The 23,373-nt window shown below is 40.9% G+C and overlaps 1 protein-coding gene across 4 annotated transcripts in view; it reads right to left on the bottom strand.

Moving 5' to 3' along the window:
- Positions 1–23,373, bottom strand: part of RAD51B (RAD51 paralog B) — a 390,159-nt gene that overhangs the window by 32,174 nt on the left and 334,612 nt on the right. The gene's annotated exons all lie outside the window — the stretch shown is intronic.

The raw sequence follows: 23,373 nt of genomic DNA on the forward strand, positions 1-23,373 counted from the left end.
ATTTCTTTTCCAGTCTCTGCAGCTGACCCACTGAGACAAACTCCATCACAGCACAGAGAGCCCTCAGGAGCCTGAAGGACTCTGCAGAATAGCCAGCTCAAACCTGGGCTGATTCCTACTGTGCTGTACCAAAGCTTTGAAAAAACTCAATAAACCTGAAAGGAGGAAAGAAAAGGCAGGATATTTCACAGTAATAAGCCATGATTAACGGAGGTGATATTGTAGAAGAAACACAAGGTTTATTACACAGGTTGTCAAAATAAGCTGTGTCTCAAATTTTCCTCTTGCTCTTTAGCCCTGTTTGTTAACTATATGAAAAAGCAACTAAACTAGAAAAGAGTTGCTCCTATAGCTGTCCTGGTATAACAATATTGACAATGATGATAACTCTCATTTCCCATATTCCTCAAGGGAAATATGCTACACTGACAAAAGCACCTCTAAGACTGTTCAAAACAGCTTTGGTATTTACTGCAAGGCACCTACAGCATTACCCAACTATACTTTATGTTAATATAGAGCTGGCTTGACAACCCAAAAAGTGTAGAAGTCCTTCTGTGAATTTACTGGGAGAGAATAAGAAGTTGTCTGTATTTCATCTAGCTTTGGGAGAGGGCTGACAGGAAATGTATCTGAGAACTTATTTCAATAAAAAGATAGGAAAGAGTAAGCAAGCAATTCATTCCAAAGAAACACCTTGTAGTGAGCCTCTGAGAAGTCTATATTCTCATCCTATTACAACAAACAAACAAACAAACAAGTCCCCAAGCCCCACTCTCTAAGCAAGGGAACAGAAAATACCACCTGTCTTCAAGGAGAATCCAGACATTCCATAGTCATGATATAGTAGGCTTATGAACATTGTCATTCTTAGTGCATAAAAGATAACGAAAAATAGTTTTGTAGTGTCATATTAGCCAACTACAATTTTGAGCTTTAGATTGCCCAGTAAATGTGCATTTTCAATATGCTGTCTCTTTTTGCTTACTTGTTTGTTTCTGTTCAACCATGATGTTTAAAGCAAATCACAGGAATCTTGGAAGTCTTTTTAACACCACTGCTTTTTGAACAGCATCACTCAGGAATTCCAGGCCAAATGAGTCTCAGGTTTTGTAAAGTGGATGACCATAGTTTTTAACTACAAGAATACCATAGCTTTTTTCTAGTTTTCAGTAAGGTCCATTTTCTACCAAACAGGCTTTGTATAAGAAGCTATGTGTGATACCACCCATCCCTAATCACAAATTATAAAACATAACACAGGGTTTTTTCTGGAATAGCTGCTGGTTACTAACAGGCACTGAACAGTTCCCATTGATTTTGTGAGGAATAGCAATCCCCAGTTGTATCTGCACCTGAAGCAGACCTATGTGCTACATAAAACTGCTTAGATTTCTACTCAGGCTTTGATTTGATCTTTTATTATCTTCTCCAAGTGATTCAACTTGGAGAACTGGCCTGATTATGTCATTATAAGCAAGGACATGTAACCCTGTCATGGGGCTAGAAGCCATTGCAAAGTTATTTTACTGAATGTATGCAAATCAGCTTCAGTTTGAAGTAGTCTGGGGGAAGTCTGGGGGGATTTCCCTGCTTTATGTAATCATTGTTGCTTCTTAGCTTCCTCTATTCACATAGCCAGGAGACATAGGCTTGACACTGCTTGGTAGTTTCTCAAACTCAATTTGAAAGCAAATGTAATGTGCTCAGCGACCTACAGCAGTCCTGTGGCTTTCAGTAAATCCTCAGATGCTGCTGCAATGACATCTGGAATGAAGGAGGCCTGAAGGAGCAGTAGGGAAATAAAGTTACAGACTTCACTTGATGGCATACTTTAACAATGGTCAGCAGCCAGGAGGATCTGTGTGCTATCCCTCAGCTCTAACTCTGGCCTAGCCAGAGCCCTGATTTCTCAATTCTCAATCCACACAGAGCGATGCACCTCATATGCAGTGAGCACTGTCAGTTCACTCTCCAGAGTGTGGGGCACTTACGAGGTCCCTGTGCACCAGACTGCAAGCACACAGAACTGGCTGCCCTCACCTCCCCATGTGGAGGTGAGGAGCAACACTCACCTTACCATCTGCTCAGGTGTCTCCAGACCCACCAAAGATATTCACTGAAATGACAGGTAGAAGCTTCAAGGCAAGTAAGAGAAACCCTCTATCTCTTAGAAGCCCACAGGGAGTTCTGACACCCAGGTAAGCCTGCTCAGGGCTCTGCTGAGTATCACTCCCCACAATGTACCACGCTGTACATGTTGTGGTGTTATGATTCCAAATGGGAAGATTTATAATTCAGCAACTATTCAGATTCTGAGAAACACACTTACTGAAAACCACCAAGCTAAGGGAAATATAACAGGTGAAGTAAGCCTGGTGGCACTGAGGAGGAAGGAAATCTCCCTGCAGTGTGCTGATAAGAGTGTGCTTCATATATACACTGTTCAATCTGCACAATCTGCAACTGGGAAAACACAGGCTAGCTGAAGGAAATTCAGCTCGGGGCCCTAGGGACTGAATTAGTCTGTTAAAATGCTTTGTTGGTTTTATTTATCACTACTTAATTATGATGCTTGACCAACACACTGGAAAGATAGTAACTGTTAAATATTCAGCAAGCTGACCTTTCAGTTACAATATTGCAATTCTGAATAAAGTTCATGGAAAGTTTGTCCTTCCTAGGTACTCCAACAAAGCCAAAGGGAACTAGACTGGGCCAAAAAAAAAAAAAAAAAAGTAAGAAAAAAGTAGGGCAGTACTGTGGAGACCTGCTTAAAAATCCAAGTCTTGCTATGGGCTCATTGAATGATCTCAGACAAGTTGTTTCCTGCCCTGTGCTTCAATTTTTCCCATCTGTAAATAGAGTACAACAGTGTTGATCTTCCTTGTAAATTGCTGAGATGAATGGCTAAAAAAGCAGTAATATATTATTAATTACTTATTATTTCTGAGGAAGAAAAAGCAAAGAGAAGAAGTCATCAATCGTTCAAGGTTTTCTCAATCCTCATTAAAAAAAAAAAAAAAAAAAAGCACAACAGAATGTGAATTTCACCCAACAGAAACTTTTGGCAAATTACCTTTAAGAAGAAGTAATTGGTACACAATTAAAAGAAAGTTTAAAGTGAGCAGACACTCAGGAAAATGCTCCAGATGGTGAAATGAGTTAGGCTGCAGCGCGGGCTCCCACAGGAAGAGATGAAACCCCCATTGTTTGAGACATGTGAAACTGAATTCCTCAAAGTGCTGGTATATACAATACAAGGAATATTCTACACTGTCTCAAAGTACAGTGGCACTGTGATGACCTGAGAGAACTGCACCTTCCATTTCTTCAATTTTAAGAGAGAAATAACTCTCTCTGACTATGGAGAGCTGTCAACTCATTTATCAATAGAGTACCTGAGGAACATCTGCTGGGGAGTAACTACACTGTGTTTTTGCAGGAGATGGATGCATCAACCCTTAACAGATCTTTCACATTCCTAATTCTGATGTTTGAACTTTGTATGAAGAGGGGAAAGAAAGCACCCCATTCTCTGGGAATTACAGTTTGTATCCTACTATTTATTTCCTTTATTACAATCTAAAGAGAAACTGGGTGGCTTGATTTTTACAGGCAGTGGTTTGCAGAAGAAATACCATTATTTTAATGGGAACTAAATGAGCAATCATTACATAAATGGCATTATGAGACACAGAACTAATGCTGAAATGTTAAATGCTTGGGTAAAACTCATCAAGATGGGAACTGACAGCAGCGTGCTGGAACACTGGGGTTTCTCCACACTCAAGATACTACTGCAAACATTCCCCAGTGCTGTTAATGCTAGTTCAGCTCCTCTGGAGGTAGCTCTGGAGAGCATCTGACCGCTTCTGTTGAAACTGGCTTAAAATCCTAAGACCATCTCTGAAATCCAAATTCAGAGCTTTGGGCCAGTTTAATTGATAGAACTTGATTAACAGGTTGGAGCGGGTAGAGCAAGAAAACTTTTTAAAAGGAACTGGAATTAGGGTTTTAATATCTTAATTTCCTCTGGGTCTCATACCTGCTGGTACACAAAAATATGCTGTGAATTGATTCAGTTGGCAGATGAGCACTAGTGATCCTGTTTTACTCTATTCAATTAGGCAGGACAGCCATGGAGTGCTCCTGATCCTTCTCAGCTCCTTGGGCAGGAGAGCTGTGCCAGGAGCAGCAGGATGTGCAACCCAGCATGCATTGCCTGCTGCCTCCGCTGAGGGCTGGCACTGCCTGTACTTCTCCCCGCCCCGTTCCTGGCCAGAGACTCAGCAATTTCCTCAGGAATGAGTCACGAACAAAAAACCAAACAACAGCTATTTAAGAAGGTTTCATCTCCCTCTGGAACTGTCCTGAGAAGTATCATATTCCTGACAGTTTATTCTTCAAGAATTTAGTCATCTAAGGTTACAGTGACTCATGTGATGAACCTTCTGCCCATTTCCTGGAAAGAGTCTTGCATGGTTCTCTACACCTCCTGCCATTTTGCTTCAGGGTCTCAGTTCTCACTTCATTTTCATTTAGTTCAGCTTTCCTTCAATTTTGGGGTGGGGGAAGAAGGCAAAAATATCTTGAGTATACTCAAATTTACAATGTAACCAGAAAGCAGTGTGGTGAAAGAAACATTTGGAAAATAAAGGTGGATACTGAACCAGAGAATCTCTTTTGGAAGTAGTTGCCTCTTGGGCTGAAATCTGGTTAGAAGAAAAGGAGCTGGTCTATAAAGTTCTGTGTGGTCCAATATGATCACGAATTTACCAGGGCTGTACCCTGTAAAATGAAAATGAGAAAGATTTGAAGGCTCTCTCAATCATTGCTTCGGTAGGTGTGACTCACCCTGGGCAAATGCCACTGATGACAAGCACCCTGACACAAAATATTGAATGAATTGTGCTGGATGGGTACCAAAGTAACCATTTTACATACTTGGGCCAATCTGAAAGAGACTTCTGTGCAGAAAACAACTGCTTCCTTTCCCCGATGGAAGTTCAAAAGCTGCTCACAAACAGCTCGAAGGATATTTCAGCAAACTCTGAACTAAGTGGGGTTGTGCTATGCCTACAGCAGACAGTTGCCTGGACATCAGCAATGCCCAGACCATCCCTTATAACCCATACAGAACTGATACTGCTGCCTGTTTATATTACAGCTAAAGCAGGGAGTGGGGGTTTAGTATTCTTGATAAAATATCAAGAAATGTGAGACTGTGAGTGCATCAACTTAATTTCCAAAGTGTGAAACAGCTCAGCAGCAGTGCCAGTGTGCAAGACAGATCAACTCCTTCTACACCTAAGTGGACAGGGAAAGCATCCTGACTTATACTAACTTGCAGGAGAGATAGTTAAGGAATTTACAGATCTGTCTGACAGGACCAACATGTCCAGTGTTCTGGATTACTTCAGTGCTCAGTTATACCAGTGTAGCTGGCACATATATTGGTGTGTGTGTGTATCTATATGCATGTACATACACACACACACACACACACACACGTCAGTACATATACAGTGTATATGTATGCATCAGAAGTCTGTTCCCTCTGAAGGGATATAGTGCCAGGCCAAAGCTGGCCTGACATTCTTCTTTTTTTAAAAAAAGTAAACTTCTACAAGCCCTGATTCCAACAGAAATGTTTCCATGATTTATTTTAAGAAGAGAACATTCCCTGCGGTGCTCACCGCAACCCAAACATTGCAGCACTGTGCAAGAGCATGAGAATCAGAGAGGAAACTTAAGAATCTATTTCCACTGCTTCAGAAGAGAAATAAAAAGAAGAGTAAACAAACAGGAAAAGCAGTGAAAAATAAATTTTATTTTAGTGGTGGCTGTAGTGTTCTCTGCAATATAGCTAAGAAGAGTAGACTTGAAGCGTACAGGCATTTCTATTGATTTCTGCAAGACATGACTAAGTGTGTGATGGGCACTTGTGGGAGCCATCTACACTGTAAAAGAGAGATTTCTTTTTCTTTGGTTCACCCTTCCTTCTCCTCACACCTTACCTTTCACATCTGAGAAAGTGAACAGTAGACTAGAAGAAAGTGCCTCACTGTTCTCAGACCTAGAAAATAATTTGAAGCACAGGCAAGCTATGCAGAGAACAAATTCCTCATTGGTGGGAGAGCACTTAGATCTTGAAAGTAATGGGAAGAGTCTTTCCTCTAAATATCTGGAGCCCTCTATTGTACAGAAAGAGGCACCAGCCCTCAGTGCTACTGTTTGTTTCTTTGCTCAAATTTGCAACAACCAGCAAGCCTTAGAAAGAAAAGAAGGGGCATGTGTTAAGATAAAGAACTAATGAGCAAGCACAAGTTCCTAACATAACTACTGGCTGCAAGCACACATGCATGCAGACATGCACACACAGCACACAGGGCCTCAGTCTGAAAGATCTGTGTACTGAAGACAGAGAAAAAAAGTGAGTGAAGCCTGCCCAAAAGGAACCGTGAAGATTGATCTTGTGGCAGATTAGTGAGTTCACCAGAAAGTTTTTGGAAGCCGTAAACAGGAAATGGTTAAGTAAAAGCAGGTGGAGCATGCTGATTGCAGGAACAATGCAGGAAATTGCTGTGTCTGAATGGATGCAAAAAATCTGCTCTTTTGCTCAGACCTTGGCAGTCACTGTAGGCCCACTCCACCTTCTCCTGGTCCTCCCTCTCTACCTTTATCTTCCCAAGATACAGTCTCAAAGTCTGCAAACACCTTTTGCTTGAGTAATCTGCTCTCCTTGAAATTTGGAACCAGTTCAGGAGAGTTGGGAGGTTCTGCTTGGAAGGCAAGAAACAAGAAGGACTCACCTAGTTCAACAAAACTGAGTCAGAAGTACCCATCAGTACCCACTGCCTGCCAGGAGTTTCAGGTCTGAGGAGCCAGAACAGCATCTCTGGCTATTGCCCCATGTGCCAAATTCCCAAGGGTATGTAGTAGAACAGTCAGTCAGAGAAACATTAGTCCTTCGGCCCCTTCCATTCAAGGGCTCCCAAAGCCCTAAGCTGTAGGGATCATTCTCCATCTCCACTGAATCACAGTCCCTTCTGGGAGAGAGCACTGCAGCTGCTTAATAGCTCTCAGCAACAGCACACAAGCAGATGGAAAAGAAAGTGAAATGTGCAAGAGGCATTTTTTCCATGTTCCTTCTAACCTTTCCTCTCTCCTCATCCACAGCCGTCTGTGCCAATTCCAGACTACTCCAGATATGTCACCAGTCTGCAGAGGCTTGGCTCTGGAGATAGGAGTCTGCTTGCCAATGTGCAGCCTTCCCAGTGCTTTCAGACCCAAGGGTCAAGTTCCTGCTGCCACACTCTCATCCCTGGCTGTGCTGCCAGATGCGCTGCAGGATGAAGGGCAGACATGCTGCCCTTCAAATTCTGCTTTCTTCTATAGGAGTATGGTGTTGATATAAAATTGCTTAACATAGACAAGACTCTTTCCTTCAAAGTATACTAAAAGTCACATTAGTGCTGTGAGAAAAGTTAAGAAGTAGATGGATTAGTTTGAATCATTTTGACCTTGTCTACATCTTAAGTATTGGATGGTAAAGCTCTGTTGGCAAACTCTCTCTTAGATATTTCTCCTCCTCTCCTACACATATATTAAAAAAAGTAAAAATCTGTTTCTTCTTATATTCTGAACAAAGAATGGCAAATGAGCAACTATGGAGTTACAACTGAACAAACAAAAAGATTTTTCTGGCAGAGAAATCTTGCAAGGAAATCCTGCTCTTTTTTGACATTGTTATTTTGGCAAAATTTACCAGGTGTTACTGGGAGTTCAAACTTTTATTGCCTTTTTTGTATCTTTTGAAATAGAGAGTTACTCTATACAACCTAGCACTTTTTAAGTTTAAACTCCTAAATCCTAGTCTAGACAGGACCTTTGGGAGTAAGGTTTAATTAAACTCACCCTGAGCAATCTCCCATACCCCACACTTCTGCCCAGTCCATACCTTCCTGGGAATGTCCTGAGAAAAGTTGTGATCAGAGACCAGCACTCCATACTGCTGCCCCCCTGGGAGAAAAGAGGTGGCACTGCCAAGGAAAGGTTGGTATGACACCTTCTGCAAGTGCCACCACACTTGTCTAAGATGCCATGGGACATAAATGGACAGAGAGAATGAGCGCTATCAGCTTTAGGTGGATGACAGGCCAGCTTCAGGTGGTTAAACCTTGGCACTGACTTCCAGGAGAAAACAGTCTGTGATTCATACAAATCTAAGAGACTGAGAGAAAATTGGAATAGGCGGAACAAAAATAAACAGGTGCCTCTTTCCCACTCCTTTCACAGTTTCAGCTTTCCTGCACCCTTACTCACATTTTTTTGCACTTAAGTTGTTGAGAAAAATAGCAGGAATGAGGTTCCTGGTATAATTACAGTTTGCTGAGAAAATCACAGCCCACAGCAGTGATTCCTTTAGTGCTAGGGACAGATGTTGCTGAAGTCTAATCACAGGCTTCCCACTAACCAGGCCCTGAGTCTAATCTGTCATCAGCTGAGAGGCCTCTGGCTCCCGCCATGCGTGTGAACCCAAGCTGCTGAGCTCGATCCTCTCCCCTCACGCAGAGCCAGGCAGTGCCAGAAGGAGGGTATGTTTCCATTCACTCCCTGCCCTCACTACAGCGATACCACAACTTCAATGTGCTGCTTATCTCTCCTCCAGGCCTAGTATCAAAGCCTTGCTGGAAAGGGCTCAAGTGGTTGTTTTCAACTTACAGTGTGTAGTGACTGCAGTTCAGAAATACAATTTGAGATAAGTTGAAGGAGAGGCTTAGTAAGAATGGCCTGTAGCTAATTTGTCCTTCCAAAATGTACGGTATTTTCTGCTTCCTAAGAGGACAAGGCTGCGCTCAGTGATGGGTCACATAACCTCCAGATGTTAATAACAACAAGACCCAAAAGTGGATGAGTGCTGATGAGTACAGAAATAGGAGGAGGAGAGCAAAGCAGAACTGGGCATATTGAAAAGGTCAGGAAAGAGCATACATGCAAGAGGGGATTGAACAAATCTCTCCTACATGTTACAGGCAGATGACATTGCCACTAAGTGTTTTGTGTCTGAAATACAAAGAGTATCGGGCCACTAAGAGCACCAGGCACGTCCTTAAACTTCTCTGTCCTGATGAAAGAATCTCAAAAATCAACAGACCCCATCAGTTCAGAAGTGACCCTGTGCAGGCAAAAGTCACCGTGGTACTGGATTCATGTCTTTAGATTGGATTCTGGTCATGGAAGGAAACTGGCTGAAGGAGTCTATTTCAAAGGCACATTACTGCAGCATACAGAACCAGTGAGAACTGGAAAGTCTTTAAGCTGGTAAGGACTTTCAGCATCTGTAAAGTTAACAAGTACCCTGAGGTAACAGGGGAGATAGTAGGTGGGGAGGCATAGATTAAACAGTTGTGTTTTGCATAAAGAGCTCTTAAGCAAGGCATAGGGGAACTGAGTTGGTCATCATTTCTGGTCAGAAGCAAAAGCATATTAAACAAGCTGACTTTCTGAAACAGCCTGTGGCCAACTCAATTTCTTTGTGTTTAGTTTTTTCTGAATCTGCACACAGTAGCTGGGCACACACTATAATAATACTCACCAGATCTCTGCAGTAAAGGTGTGCAGGGCAGCATCTCAGCCACTGACAGATCGAGGGAAACAAGGTGTAGCATCATGTGTCAGAGAGGGGGAAGAAGTGACTCATACGGGAAGAAAAACAAAGCAAAGATGAACACAGAGCATAAGAGAAGTGGCAGACTGTTGGCTGTAAATCAGTTTTTTTGCACTCAGAAGGGTGGGTATTATGGTGAGAGAAGCTGTACTTGACAGTAATGGAACTTCAAGGAAGTTTGATTAAGATTAAATGGCAGTCACATGCCAACTCAGAAAAGAGGCTTTAAGACTAAAATCAAAGACTGGAAGTGACTAAGTAGGTCAGAAGCTGTGGGTAGTGAGCTGCGCAGATTAAGTGGGACTTGGAGCAACTGAGCTAGCTCTCTAAGTGATAACAACACAATGTCACCAAGTTTAACAAATCTGATTCTGAGATCACCTTCAAGGCTTTGATAGCAAATCAGAGATTGCTGAGTCCTAGCTGTATCTACATCAGAGCAAATGCTGTATGTGTTTTAACAAGAGATCCATTTTACAGTCACTTTTTGACCCTGCCAAGCTTCCTGTAAATAGAGTACTGTTTTGTCTGAACAGGATTTCTTCTTGAGGAGCTGGGAAAAATGAACTGACTAATAGAAACCGTGAGACCGAGAAGGGCTGCTACTGCAGGTTGAAAAGACAGATGCAATGGAGAAACTTCTTTCAACTCCTCAATTCAGCAAGTCTTTGATTCGAGAGCTTTGTTCACATCCAGGGCAGCCGGAAGAGAACAGTCACCTTGTATTTTTGTACCTGATGAGAAAACTCCAGATTGTATGTGTGCATTGGGACAATTCAATGTGTTTCTATTCCAACTTCAAAGAGGCTTTCAGTGCTCTTTGAGATGTAGGGTGTGAGGAAGGGTGAGAACTGCTAATGCTAGCCCCATCCTCATTAAATCTTTGCCCTCTTCGGAGCAAGCATGCAAGTGGAGAGAATAGATGATATGCATGAGCAACTGAGCATCTGTGATCTCATGACCTTTGACTGTTGTATTATGGGAAATGTATTCTCTGGTTGCTATGCTTTTCTAATTCATTTGTATTTTCCTTCAATGACTCCCTTGTATTTTCTTTGGTGCTCCTGCGTAACGGTTACAAGGAACCACAGATATCTCCAAGTTAAGCATGCATACAATAGCTTTAATTAAATGTTTGCAGGTATCCCACAGTAAAGCAGAGGAAAGGGAAAGCAAACAGTTCTGTACTTACTTGTACCTATCCCTTCTGAGCCCTGGCTTGGGTGGAGGCATCAGCACCATTGCCATTTAAGTCCATTTCTAAGCTATTGTGAAATGAAGGGCATCAGGTCCTGCTGCTCTGCACGGAAGCACTTCAGGCATTTCACTCTCATAAAAAAGCTACAGGTTACCTGTGAAAGGTACAATGCTATTTTAGGCTAAGCTAGAAGAAATAAAAAATAAACTAGGGGAGACATTTCTTTGCTCCACTTACAAAAATTGAAGACTAAGATTAAAAATATCCTTAACCATTCCTTAAAATACACTAAGATGCTATTGGAAGAGTAGCATAAAAGCAAAGATTTTGGTCTTCTTCTAAATTCTGATATTAATATTTTCTGTTCTCTGTGCCATTAACACAATCTCACTCTTGATGCCACCCTCTAGAATGAAATAAGTATTGTTATTGTTATTATTTTATATGGGAATCTTTGCTTCTTTTATAAGAAGTTAACTACATTTTTCTTATTTATAGAAGAAAGCTGTGAAGAAATTTGTTTCCATTTCAGGCATTTAAAATAAATATATATGAGGCAAATGAAATTTGGAAAGGGAACTTTCACCACACAAAGATGAAGGAATAAGAGAAATAAGAGACAGGATACAAAGGTTATTGGTTAGTTCTTTGAGTCAAACACAATACAATTTCAGAGCACATAAAGTGTTTAGAGGAAGAATCTTTCTTTCTCTTGTATGATATGGAATAGTTAACAGTATCTGCAAAGCTAACTAAAGAAGTCTAACACTAACAATTATTGCTAATATTCAGTACTAGTATAAAGTACTTGTCTTGAGTTTTTCAATGACCGACGTCACTATTATTTCAGAGTTGATACAAACTAATTTAATACCACTTTGGCAGAGCTGTACATATTTTATTGCAAATCCATCCATTACTTTTTAGTGGTTCCCAGAGACAACATACATCAGAAAATTCAAGAATAATTGCAAGGCTAGAAAGAAAAAATAAAGGCCAGTTTGATGGAGAATAAAGAACCCATGCTTCTAACACTGATTTTGGTTTTTTTCCCCACTCTGAGACCAGAGGCATTGCCAGTTTTTGCAGTCTGAAATGCTGGATTTGGGCAGAAGTTGAGCAGAGCAGGGGCTGGGTTAGGTTTGCTGGAGCTAGGGTAGCAGTGACTTTTTAGGAGGGAACAGAAAGCACGCGTTGTTTCCCTCACGTAGCAAGGCACAAACAACAGGGTTATCTGAGAAGATTGAGAACTGCTGACATTAGAAACAGGAACTGGCATCTGCAAAGTTGAGTAGGAGTGGGATGAAAGCAGTCTTACAGAGCAAAGGAGGAAATGAGAAGGCCAGGGAAGATCTAAAATTGTGAGCAGCCAACAAATGCTGACAAATACTTGTTTCCTCAAGGGGTATGATCCTGAGCACATTCAGGTCAACTTGAAGATTCCTACCAGGATTTTTGAGATACTATTAGTGAAGATTTCTACTCTTTGCCCCTCTCTTTAGCTGTAGTCTGTTTCCACTGCATCTTCAGAAAATGCCTCTCAAAATTATACCTAATTCTGATGATGGCTGACAGTAAAAAAGGTTTATTCCTAAAGTTGTGTGAAGAAAGATCTACACTTCCCCCTCCTTCATCTCTGTCACATCAGTCTGATGCCTGTATTCCAGCCTGTCAGTTTGGATGGCCAGTGACCTGTAGCAAGGATGCAGGGCAGTGGTGCACAGAAGGCACACAGCCTGGCCTTTTTCGGGTTTCCTATTCTGATAATGGAGGGGTTAGATTTTTGTTGTTTGGTATTCTGAATTATTTACTCAAGCTGTCCTAAGCACTCTAGTCCATGTAAAAAAAGACCTGGCAGGTTCTCAGGTTTATTAGCTCCAGTGCTCCATCAGCTTAATTTTTATTCATTGCATTAGACTTTTCTGTATGTCACATAGTTTTTGCTTTGTACTGTTTATATCTCACCTGTCAGTCTTCACTGTTGCTTCTCTGTTTCCTACAACATTGCAGCTGTGAAACTCTCACATCAAAACCCAAGTTAGTCTTTTGTTTTCCATCCTATCAGGTACTCCAAGGACTACTTCTGCCCTTCTCCTCTAGTAGTAACAGCTTATCTACACCACCAAGGCTAAGGCCAGGAAAATCGATGCCTGATTTTCTCCCAGGGCTGAATTTTTATGGATAGTAATTAGTTACTGTTGTCACCACACAGGTCTCAAAAATACCCACACTAATTAAGGCCCATAGGGATATTGGTGCAGTAATCTTGGGCAACTGTACATTTAGGCTTCTCTGGTTCTTCAGGTTTCATTTCCCTTTAGAAAGCTGTATATACGTTAATTCACCAAATACGTTAAAAACTTGAAGTTAAAGATCAAAGTTCGGTGCAATCCTTCTACTCTGTGATCTAAGCAGTGCAGTTTACTGACAAATGCTCCCCCAAATTATTTGTGATAAGGAGAGGGAATTGAAAGAGAAGAAAATAGTGATTGGTGATTTCTTTACAACTTCATTTTATTAGCTTGTTCTAAAAGTAGCTTGGTTCCCCTCAACACACAAAAAAATTCCTATTCCTGACATAAAAGCAGTTGCAAATGATTTAGCAGAGCTTTCTGTACACTGTGAACACAGTGCTCACACTACCTGTCACCCCATCAACACCCCAAACAGACTGGGAAAGAAGAAGAAAGGTTGCAAAATGAGTATAAATACTCTGCATGGAGCCAGCAAGACAGCAAAGTCACAGTAGTGGAGAGGAGAATGTCAAAAGTTAATCCCAGGTGTAATACCTCAGAAGTCAGATGCACGTTTTGAGAGGTGCTATTCAGTTAATATTTATGTTTTGTTTTCACTCTGTGAACTTTAAGGCAGACCTTAGCCAGTGAAGCTGAATTCTCTGTAGATGCCTTATTCTACCTCTTGTTGTGTTTCCAAGTTTCTTATTCAATAGCACATTTTTTCCCTTGTTTTCAAATGCTTGCTGGAATCTTAAGACATTTTAAACCTAACAATAAAACACCTGCATTTTATTAAGACTTGAGACTTAAGTTCCACCTCCCTCAATTTTACTGAAATATTCCACTAGTTAGGTTAACCCTTTCATAGCCAGTCTTGCTGTCAAAATGAAGCTACGTGTCTGCTACATATAGCCAAATTCCACACTCCTGTACTGTATTTGGAGGAAAAGAAAAACAGCCCTAAGACACACCCAGAGAGCTCCATCCTGTGCTGACTGGAAAAGGATGCAGAACCACAGCTGCAGAGGCTATACTCTCCATAGAAGCACAACAGCCCCGGAATGACATGTCTGCTGGTAAAACTTAAAACTGAAATGTTCTTACCAACCATTTTTTTTTCAAGAAATTTTTAAATTGTGTCATAGAAACTTCATTCAGCTAAATGGGAAAGCTTACTATTCTCTGTGTCCCTTCCCTTTTGTCAGCCCATTGTCTTAAATGAGAAACAGAACAGCACTATACAGTGATTTTTGTGCCTGTATGTCCAATAATGCTATTATTCCTATATTCAATTAGAAAAATGGCAGCATGTGAAGTAATTGCCCAAATTCATGCAGCAGTTTAGCAAAAGAGCTGATAAATTCAATTGTCAATGCACTAAGCAACTGCGTTGTTACCCAATTACTTTAACTTTCTGATAAGCAGTTATTTCTAAGTCCACACACATCATAGAAGCACTGCACTACAAAGAGCATCAACTGCTGGCTATTTTACCAAATATGATCAGTTCTCTGAAGACAGGAGAGAGAGTAAATTAATGCAACTAGACAGGGACTGAGGATCTGTACATCATGAGTTCTGATTCCATTCTGTTGCTATTTACGTGTTTATGGGCATGTAACTTTAGTTCTTTATGACTCAGCTCCCAATCTATGCAAGAGGGAGAGTAATTCTTCACAGCCAGCAGGTGAATCAAGAGGTCATAGACTTCTGAGATGATTCTGAGTCAGTCATTCATCTTAGGACTTAAGTGGCACACCTATATAGGGCTAATTGGACTAATACACATCAGACCTGCATTGAGATCACAGATTCAAAGGTTTGGAGATACTCAAATACCATGGCCATAGAGCCATACAAATTCCTAGGATAACCAGGTAAGTAAAGAGAAAATTAGTTGCTACCCTGTATATTTACCAGTATAATTCATTAAATTGGTGGTTATTATTTACACTGTCTGATGTATTAGATACTGTTCTGATTTATACCAATAAATCTCTACAATACTGATATAGGAAATATTATCACATACCCTGGCAGTCATAAAGAGAAAAGTACAAAATTTATGCTGACCTTGTAAACAAATAATTTCCATTCATTCATACCTACCAATGTACGACTTCAAATCTGTGTAGGTATCAGTAATCATTGGAAATGGCCTTTATCCTCATGGCAGAGATAGTTTTAGGACATAAGCCTATTGCTATTGCATCTAATATCATATGATGTGGGGATCCAGTAGACTGGCACACGCAGCAGTGAAAGTCATGTGGTATGAGAGTAGCAAACAGCCCCTATGCCCTCATGCCAGCTCTGACCACAGACCAGGAGTGTACACTTGTGTTTCCATCGAGGAGCACACCTTGCCTTGCCTGCTATTAGGGAAGACAAAGGCTGAGCATAATTTATAAAGATAATCTAGCATGGACTTTTTCACATTTGAGTTATGATTCATTAAGATTTTTACTTTTCCATTCAGTGTAAACATACATCAATAATCATTCTGAATTGCTTTTACACTTAGAGGTAAACAGCCTTTTAAAGTCTCTCTTAAACCAAACTGGTGTAAATCTCACATTTGTTTGAGTTTACACCCTTTAACTAGCATTAGGAAGCTGTGATTTATATTGCTGTGTAAATCACATCTGCTCATAAGCTGTGGTTTGAAAACATTGAACATCTGGGGTATCAAATGTGTGCAAATTAGAGAATTATATGACATTACCAGTCACTTGTATGCAAATGTAAGCAATGTAAGCTTCATTTTTCGTGTAGCATTTGAAGTCATGTTATTACGTAGTGTAAACTACAATCATCTACTCTCTTCTTAGACAGCAATCCAAACAGAGATTTGTATTCCCTTTGCAATCATGTTCACAGAGCCGTATACAGAGGTACCCCGTCAAGAATGTAAGTTACAAACTGTTATGTGCCCCGAAGCATGCTTATGGCCCTTCTTTATAGGTGGCCTGGTCACCATACTCATTACTTTTGAGTAAATTGAGAGCAGGGTTTCATATTGTAGTTGTGTTTGTTGATAAAAGAATCAGCAGTCTGGGAAAACAGAGGTTTTCCAGCTTTACTTCCGTCATGTATCTGTGACTTCTTTTAGAAGTCAGTACCATATTGACCACAGCCAGCACTTTCTAATCCAGGATCTGGAGGCAGGGGTGTGGAGCTGGTATAATCAATCTCTTTCAACACTGTGAAAGGGGTTGTCCCCTGTGCTGTATTTTCTTCCTCCGAGTGTCTCAAAAGACAGCGTCAGCAAGACTTTCCTCCTTCTATTTCATAGAATTGCTCCTATTTTCACCTCTTTTTATGTAAGTACTTTTAAAATCTAGAAATAGCAATGTTCTGCTTTAAATTACAAGTTGATTTCTTTTCAGTCTTGACTGCATTTTTCTTTAGACAAATACTTGCACAGAATTTTCATCAGAGGACCTAACATTACCTATAAGCACCATTAATGAAGCCCAACAAAACAATTATGCAAAAGCTGTTATCATCTTTATGTTTCATAGTAAATGATAGATAAATGAATACACGACTCAATCAAGGTCGTACTGTGAATCAATGATAGCAGTTGGAAATGTAGCTGAGGAACTTTGACACCCACACTTTTGCTGAAACTAAGTGCCCTGAAAACACCAGGACTGTCTCAGACCCATTGTGCCCTACCAACATTTCTCTCATATCACTGAAGCCTTTTTAGGCTATGAAAATTAAAGAAAGGAAAAAGAATGTAAATCAGTGTCTCACAGTACATTGTTTTCCCCTCTGAAACTGAAAGTCTTTCTTGGTTTATTTTTTTCTTGCAGTAGATATTGGCAGGCTGAAAGTTGAAATAAAATAGGAAAAAATAACAAGCATATTTTGAGTGATTACTCAACTGGGGTCCTTTGTGACAGGAAATGCAGCTGCGTGACTAATGGGCCTGACTTTCTCTTGGCTTCCTTCCCCCTTCAAAGATCTTGTTTATTGCCCTAGCCAATTTTTTTTTTTTTTTAAATTGCTAGAAGCTAGAATTTTCCAGGAAAAAAAAAATCCTTGCAAGGGGCAAAGGCAGTAAATCTTAAAAAGATCAAGGGCTGCAGACCTCTCCCTCATCTACTCCTTTTAGCCTTCCAGGCTCTTGAGTCACGTCATATCTTCCCCATTCTGCTCCGAACATGTGTCTAGCAGATCTTTCTGCTTTGCTGAGGGGAGGGAGTATGCGAATCACATTTATAGCATTTAACCCTGGAATTCATAAAGGAAGGACTAATTCCATTAAGGAAACCAGGGGCCTCCTTGGCCTTTTGCATGTTGTCTTTTTTATTATTTTTCCGCGCTCTCTCCTTAGCAGTTGTGTGCCCAAACCCCATAATGACATGGCTGTTAAGTGTGAGCTATTGAGACTTGACACAGCACAGTCCCATTAGTAAGGGGCCATGGAGTTTTAAATGTTGTTTGCATTTGGCCTGTTTTGTAAGTCTGCTTTGTTGAGCTTTCTGGGTAACAGCAGATAGGCCAGGACCTGAACCTTCCCTGAACTGGAAGAAGAACTGTGCATCCAAGCTCCATGGCAGGTCCTTAACTCAGTGCAAAGAAGCCCTGAGTTGCCTCTCAGTACTGGATGGTGTTGGGCATCTGGTTGGATAGAGTATCTATGGGAGCAGGGTCCTGTCATCCTTTTGAGATGCCCACCCTGAAGAACGGTGGTGCTGAGCCCTGTGTGGGGGCACAGTGGGCTGACTGAGCTGTCTGAGCTGTGAAGTGCTCCCACAGTCTCGATAAAGCAAGCATGGCATTTAGTGGCCTGAGGGTGGGCACTGGTGCAGGAGCAGCTGCAGAGCCAGCACCAGCCCTGCAACAGAGACAACAGGTACAACTTCAGTCTAGTAGTGGTGGGTTTATTCCTGCAAGGAGGTTAAAACTCAACCAGACAGGTAAACAACAGCCTCAAAGAACATGATCTACAAGAAATAAGAGCCATTCTTTAGCCTTCTCTAAAGACCCTTTTCTTTGGAAAGCTGGAGTATCAAGTCATTGAAGGAGAGTTTGAGGGCTACTCTGTAATCTGCAATGCTGGCATGGTTTTCTGTGCCTGTAGCAGAGGCTAAAAAAGGAGGTGAATATATTCATTACCATAAACTGCACAGAGGAACCATCAGAATATGGGTATGCTAAAAAAAGAGATGGAACCTTTGCTTATGAACAGACCTAAAAGAATTGAATACATGTGTACAGAGAGATAATTTTCCACTACCTAGAAGAGGAAAAATCTCTGGGGAAGTAACTGATGCCAAATATTTTCCTATGCTTCATGTGTCAGCAGGGTCTGGCAGAATCTGTTAAAAAACAGAGCATGCATTTTGTGCAAATTGAGAATCACAATTCTAATGATTTAGATTACTTCACCAAACTAGAGACATTTCTCCAAAAATACAGCAGATGTTTGATGACGTACCAAGTTTCCAGCATTTAGACAGATCAGATAATGTTAACATCAGCAGAAAAAACCCTAACAGAATAACACAGTAAAAATTAGATCTTCAATCTGTCCTGAAAAACCTTAAACTGGGATAGACAGAAAAAAAGTTAATTTCTCACAACAGCTCTAAAATCCTAGCCATGCTATTCAGCAAAGTTACAGAGGAGCTAGACTGGGTGCAGAAGTGTTGGTCACCAGGATTCATTGGAATGGGAGATGCGTGTGTAACCTGGCTGCATGACCTAAGAACACCGAGGCACTGCTGCAAAAATACTGGCAGTAGACCTTGACTACAAAGTTTAACATTTCCAGAGACTGAAGAATAATGGGGATGCAGCCCTGAGGTATTTTAAAACTACACGAGACAGAGCCATCCCCAAAAAAGAACTAGCCTAATCCTCTTGCAGCTATATGGTCAAAACTGGAGATCACTAATTTTTGTGCAATGAATGCTAACAAAAGCTGAGTGTCAGTGCATTCTGATAAAAAAAGAGAACAATTTGGCACTTGTCCGTGAGTGTAAAAAGTTTCCTATCCTCTCTTTTTGTCTTTTATGAGAAGACTGTTTTAGAAAACTGACCATAACCAACTTACTGCAATTGCCAAAATGGCCTGGCAAAGCCCCCTCTCCTCATGCATACATGGATTTATTTGCTTCAGTTATAAATTTATGATTTGCAGACTGGAAGGGATTTTGTAGGTTCAAAACTAATCCCTTGAGCATTTGATGAACAAACAATGATGCAAAGTCCAGAGCTAGACTTTGTATGTGATGATTTGCTTAAAAATTTTTGCTTGTGATGGTGATAAGACCCAGTGGAAAGTATATGAGCCTGTCACTGAGAATATTCACAGCCTTGTTGCTGACTTTGGGTGAAGTATGACTACTGTATCCTGGCTAGGAAAAAATATATAACCTCTCTTGATGCTTATTTGAACTTCCCTGAGGTAATCTTACTACAGGGTAATACAACTAAACAGGCAGGACAGTATATCAAGCCTATCACTACTACACATCCTGTACCTGCTAAGGTACACAAGATCTGACAATATAGCAGGAATAAGTGTGAGATGTCTTCAGCAGAATAAGATTTAGCTCTACCATTCTAGTTCTATTACTCTTAATCAATGAGATAGTAGGAAGCAGTGCCAAAAAAAATTTGTTACTACTCAAAAGAATGTGGAATTAGGCTGTGATCTGATTTTAGGTCTGTTATATCAACGCATCAAGGTGGAATATATGAAGTCAGTCAACCACTGACATTTTGCTTGACAAAAAAATCCCAAAACAAAAATGCATACTATTTTCATTCTTGCAGTCTTTCAATTCCCTGCACCTTCAAGGGTGTCATCAAAATCATGGAGGTCTTGAAGAAGAGTAAAGCAACAGCCAAGGCACTAAAAACTTAGAATAACGTTACTTGCTTCCCTGATGACTGTAGCTGTGATATTCCAGTGTCAGAGACATAAGAACAACTGCCCAGTCCTCAGGATTCACCAAGCACCATTTAGGTGAAGTTGGTTGTAACTACTTGCAGTTGCATATCAGCACAACTTGTCTGAATTTTGTCTTGGAAAATTCAGTGACTTTAGGACTTCTGACACTAACAACTGCCCCTTCCAGTCTGCAAATCTGACTGAGGTGCTACAAAGTTCTCATTTTATTATGAACAGCTGGATGAAACCAGATGTGTAATAAAGCAAATCCTTCACAGCCAGCCTAAGCACTAGATGTGCAATGATGACAACTGCATTTCAGCCCAGAGGTGGCTGCATTTTAACCATAGGGAAATAATCAATTTATAAACAAACTTCTCAAGCACTTTGAGATGAAAACACTACACAGAATCAATTTAATTCACTCTTCTTATGTTACAAACTCATGTTATTCATGTTATTGTTTTCCTATTGTTTTGCTACCCCAATCACACTGCAATTCCAAATGTCATCACTCTGTGCCGGAACAGCAGTCTGACACGTTCAAAAAAACTTGCAGAATAAAAAAACTTGTGATGGAAATTGCTCTCGTGTGTGCAGCCTGCTCATACTCAGAAAGTGTTCATGTTCCATTTCTCTTTGTCTAGTTAACAAGAAGTATGAGTATGGTTTTGAATTCTGGGCCTACTTTACCCACTAGGAGCCTGTCCTAGGCACTGTGTTCTGGAGCATGACAGTTGCCTTGCATTCAGGCTCCTGGCTGCCTTCATTTTCTGCTCTGATGCTCTCCTAACCCTGGAAAATCTCACCTCATCAGCAGAAACTACCAAACTGTATCTCAACAGTTTCAAATTATGAGACAATTTGGAGATTTTCTCTCCCCTTTTGTTAAATCCTGCAAAAACAATTAAAAGGAGTGTGTTACCGAGGCGATCAAATGGACTGGACTCTCTTTGACCTGGGGAGTATTACTGAAGCTAGATGTCAGATGAAGTCGAAATTAGGCATCTGCTAACTACATGATAAGCTTCACCCAAAATGTAACTTGTTACACAACGGTCACACGGACTCCTGTGCCTTTGTTTTTTCACCTGTAACATGCAGACAGGAACACTCAGTTGTGCAGCAAGGAGTATTTAGAGTTCACTGGCATTCCTGAAGACTTTGGAGATTCTTAGATAAACAGTGCAGTATGAACAGAAACCAGGTGATACTGTATCTTTCTCTTGGTGACATCCCCATGTTGTTGGTATTATGCTCTCACATTCCTGAGTTAAGCTTGATTGAGGGATTTGATTTCATTGGGCTTAAAATCTTTGTTTCATTCCTCAAAAAGGATGCTGGAATACATGGTAAAGCACAGCAAATCTCACATGTCCAGAAACTTCACTCTCAAGGCCCCTGCTAACCACTTCCACCTGACCATCCCCACCGTTTTTAATATACTTAGCCAAGGATAGTGAGAACAATTTAATACATGCATGTTTTGCACTCCCTGTAACACTGTGCATTTTGAAGGCCAGACAGAGCACTCTCTGCCACAGCAAACAATTTTGTTTAGATGAGAAGCTTTACTTTATAGGAAAAAACCCATTACTATATGCTCATATGTTTGCAGATTTACAAGAAAAAGCAGAATTTCTAGCTCTTGATAGTGAGGTATAGTTACAAGTCTGGATACACATTTTGCTTCAGGAACTGGCTTCTATGTCTATGTGCCTTCAAGAGGCCTTGTAAGTACAACGTCATCTTTGTTTTTCTATCTCTAAAACTGGGATTTTAATATTCCCCCATAATAGAGAGGTTTAGAAATGTTCATTTCTAGAAGTTCTAACAAATGTTAGATACCAGTTGTTTTGATCCTATTCCATTACAAAGAAGCCCTGCAATTCTTTCATCCTCTCCTGTTAAAAAGATTGTCTTCTCTTGCAGCCTTTAAATTATTTAATTGAATTGTACAGGCTAGTTGTATGAGCCAACCTCTTTTATATAACTCCTTTTTATTGTTACAGAGTGGAGGAAGATGAGCATTTTGACAGCAAGTAACGATTTTGTGAGTAAAAGTGAGGGACATGGTGACAAAAGGTTTCCATAAATAAATCTTTTCCTCTGTGCTCTCAGGGCAGCTCTGTCTGTGATAGCTCCTCTTTGGCAGTGTGTCTAGCACAGAACAACTCACAATCAAAAAATATCAGCAGGTGTGAAATGCAAGTGTCAGGTCCTCAAGCATAATCCATATAGCTGTTGAATTTCCCACTTTGCAGCAATGATTCAGCTTGGTGATGGCAACGTGAATGGCTCAGGAGAAGAATGACAGTAATATCAGTATTTGCAACAGCAGCTCATTAACAATGACATTAATGAGCATTTGCATTAGGGTGGCATGTTTCAGGTCTAGTCCGAGGTTTCCCATAAGGATCTCTGAACAGAAGCACCTCCTACACAGGGCAGAGAACAGAGGGCTGGAGGCTGGGGGTGTTCCTTATGGAGTGGGGACTCACAATGACGGCAATGTACCCCAGGCAGCGTCCAGGAGCTGAGGGCAGCTGGGGAGCCCCACTGGCTGCTGTACAAAAACTGAGGTCAGAGCTTGCCTGGAGGCATGGGCTTGTCCTGCCAGCGCTGTCCTTCATCTGTCCCCCTGAAGGTCACGCTCGGCCTACACGTTACAGCTCGGAGAGACAGCGGTTCCCTTCAACACACATGCTCACACATAGCTAATGGAACTGGAATTATTGCAGCAGTTTGGGAAAGGGAAAATGTATAATGCAAGGCTGGATAAAACATTTAGACACTGTCAGCTTGATGTGGGCAGAACTCCTGCCAGATGAAGCATTTGCACCTGGAAATCCATGAGGCAGAGGACTGGCACTGGAGCATCTGTGTTGCCCTCAGCGAGGCAGCAGCTCACTCATACGTACTCCAACTCCCAGGAGGCTGGGGTTCAGGGCTCCTCAAGGAGGTCAGTTTTTATATAGTAAAGCAAACAGTTGAGCTAATCAAGAATTTTTTTTCTTTTCTTTTCTGAGGCTCTTGGCATCCAGCCCTGTTACTTGCAATCTTTAATTTGTACTGTGGCTTCCTTTTCCCTGCTGCCTTCTCACTCAGTTCAATTTTCCCACACACTTATTTCCTAACTCTACCTCTGTCGAGGTCTTCATTTAGTTTGGACCCAAATTTATCTCAATCCTACACAAAGCTGATGTTACCTCATAATTTATTCCTGCGAATGACTGTCACCAGAAATTCATAAGCCTGAAAAGTTTATGAAAAAAAAAAAGCCATTTTCTGTGTTGTAACTTATAATGTAACTTTATTCAAAGATAGGTTCATTGATAGAAATGGATTGTGG

Source organism: Serinus canaria, chromosome 5, assembly GCF_022539315.1.
Source record: "Serinus canaria isolate serCan28SL12 chromosome 5, serCan2020, whole genome shotgun sequence".
NCBI classification, from domain to species: Eukaryota; Metazoa; Chordata; class Aves; order Passeriformes; family Fringillidae; genus Serinus; species Serinus canaria.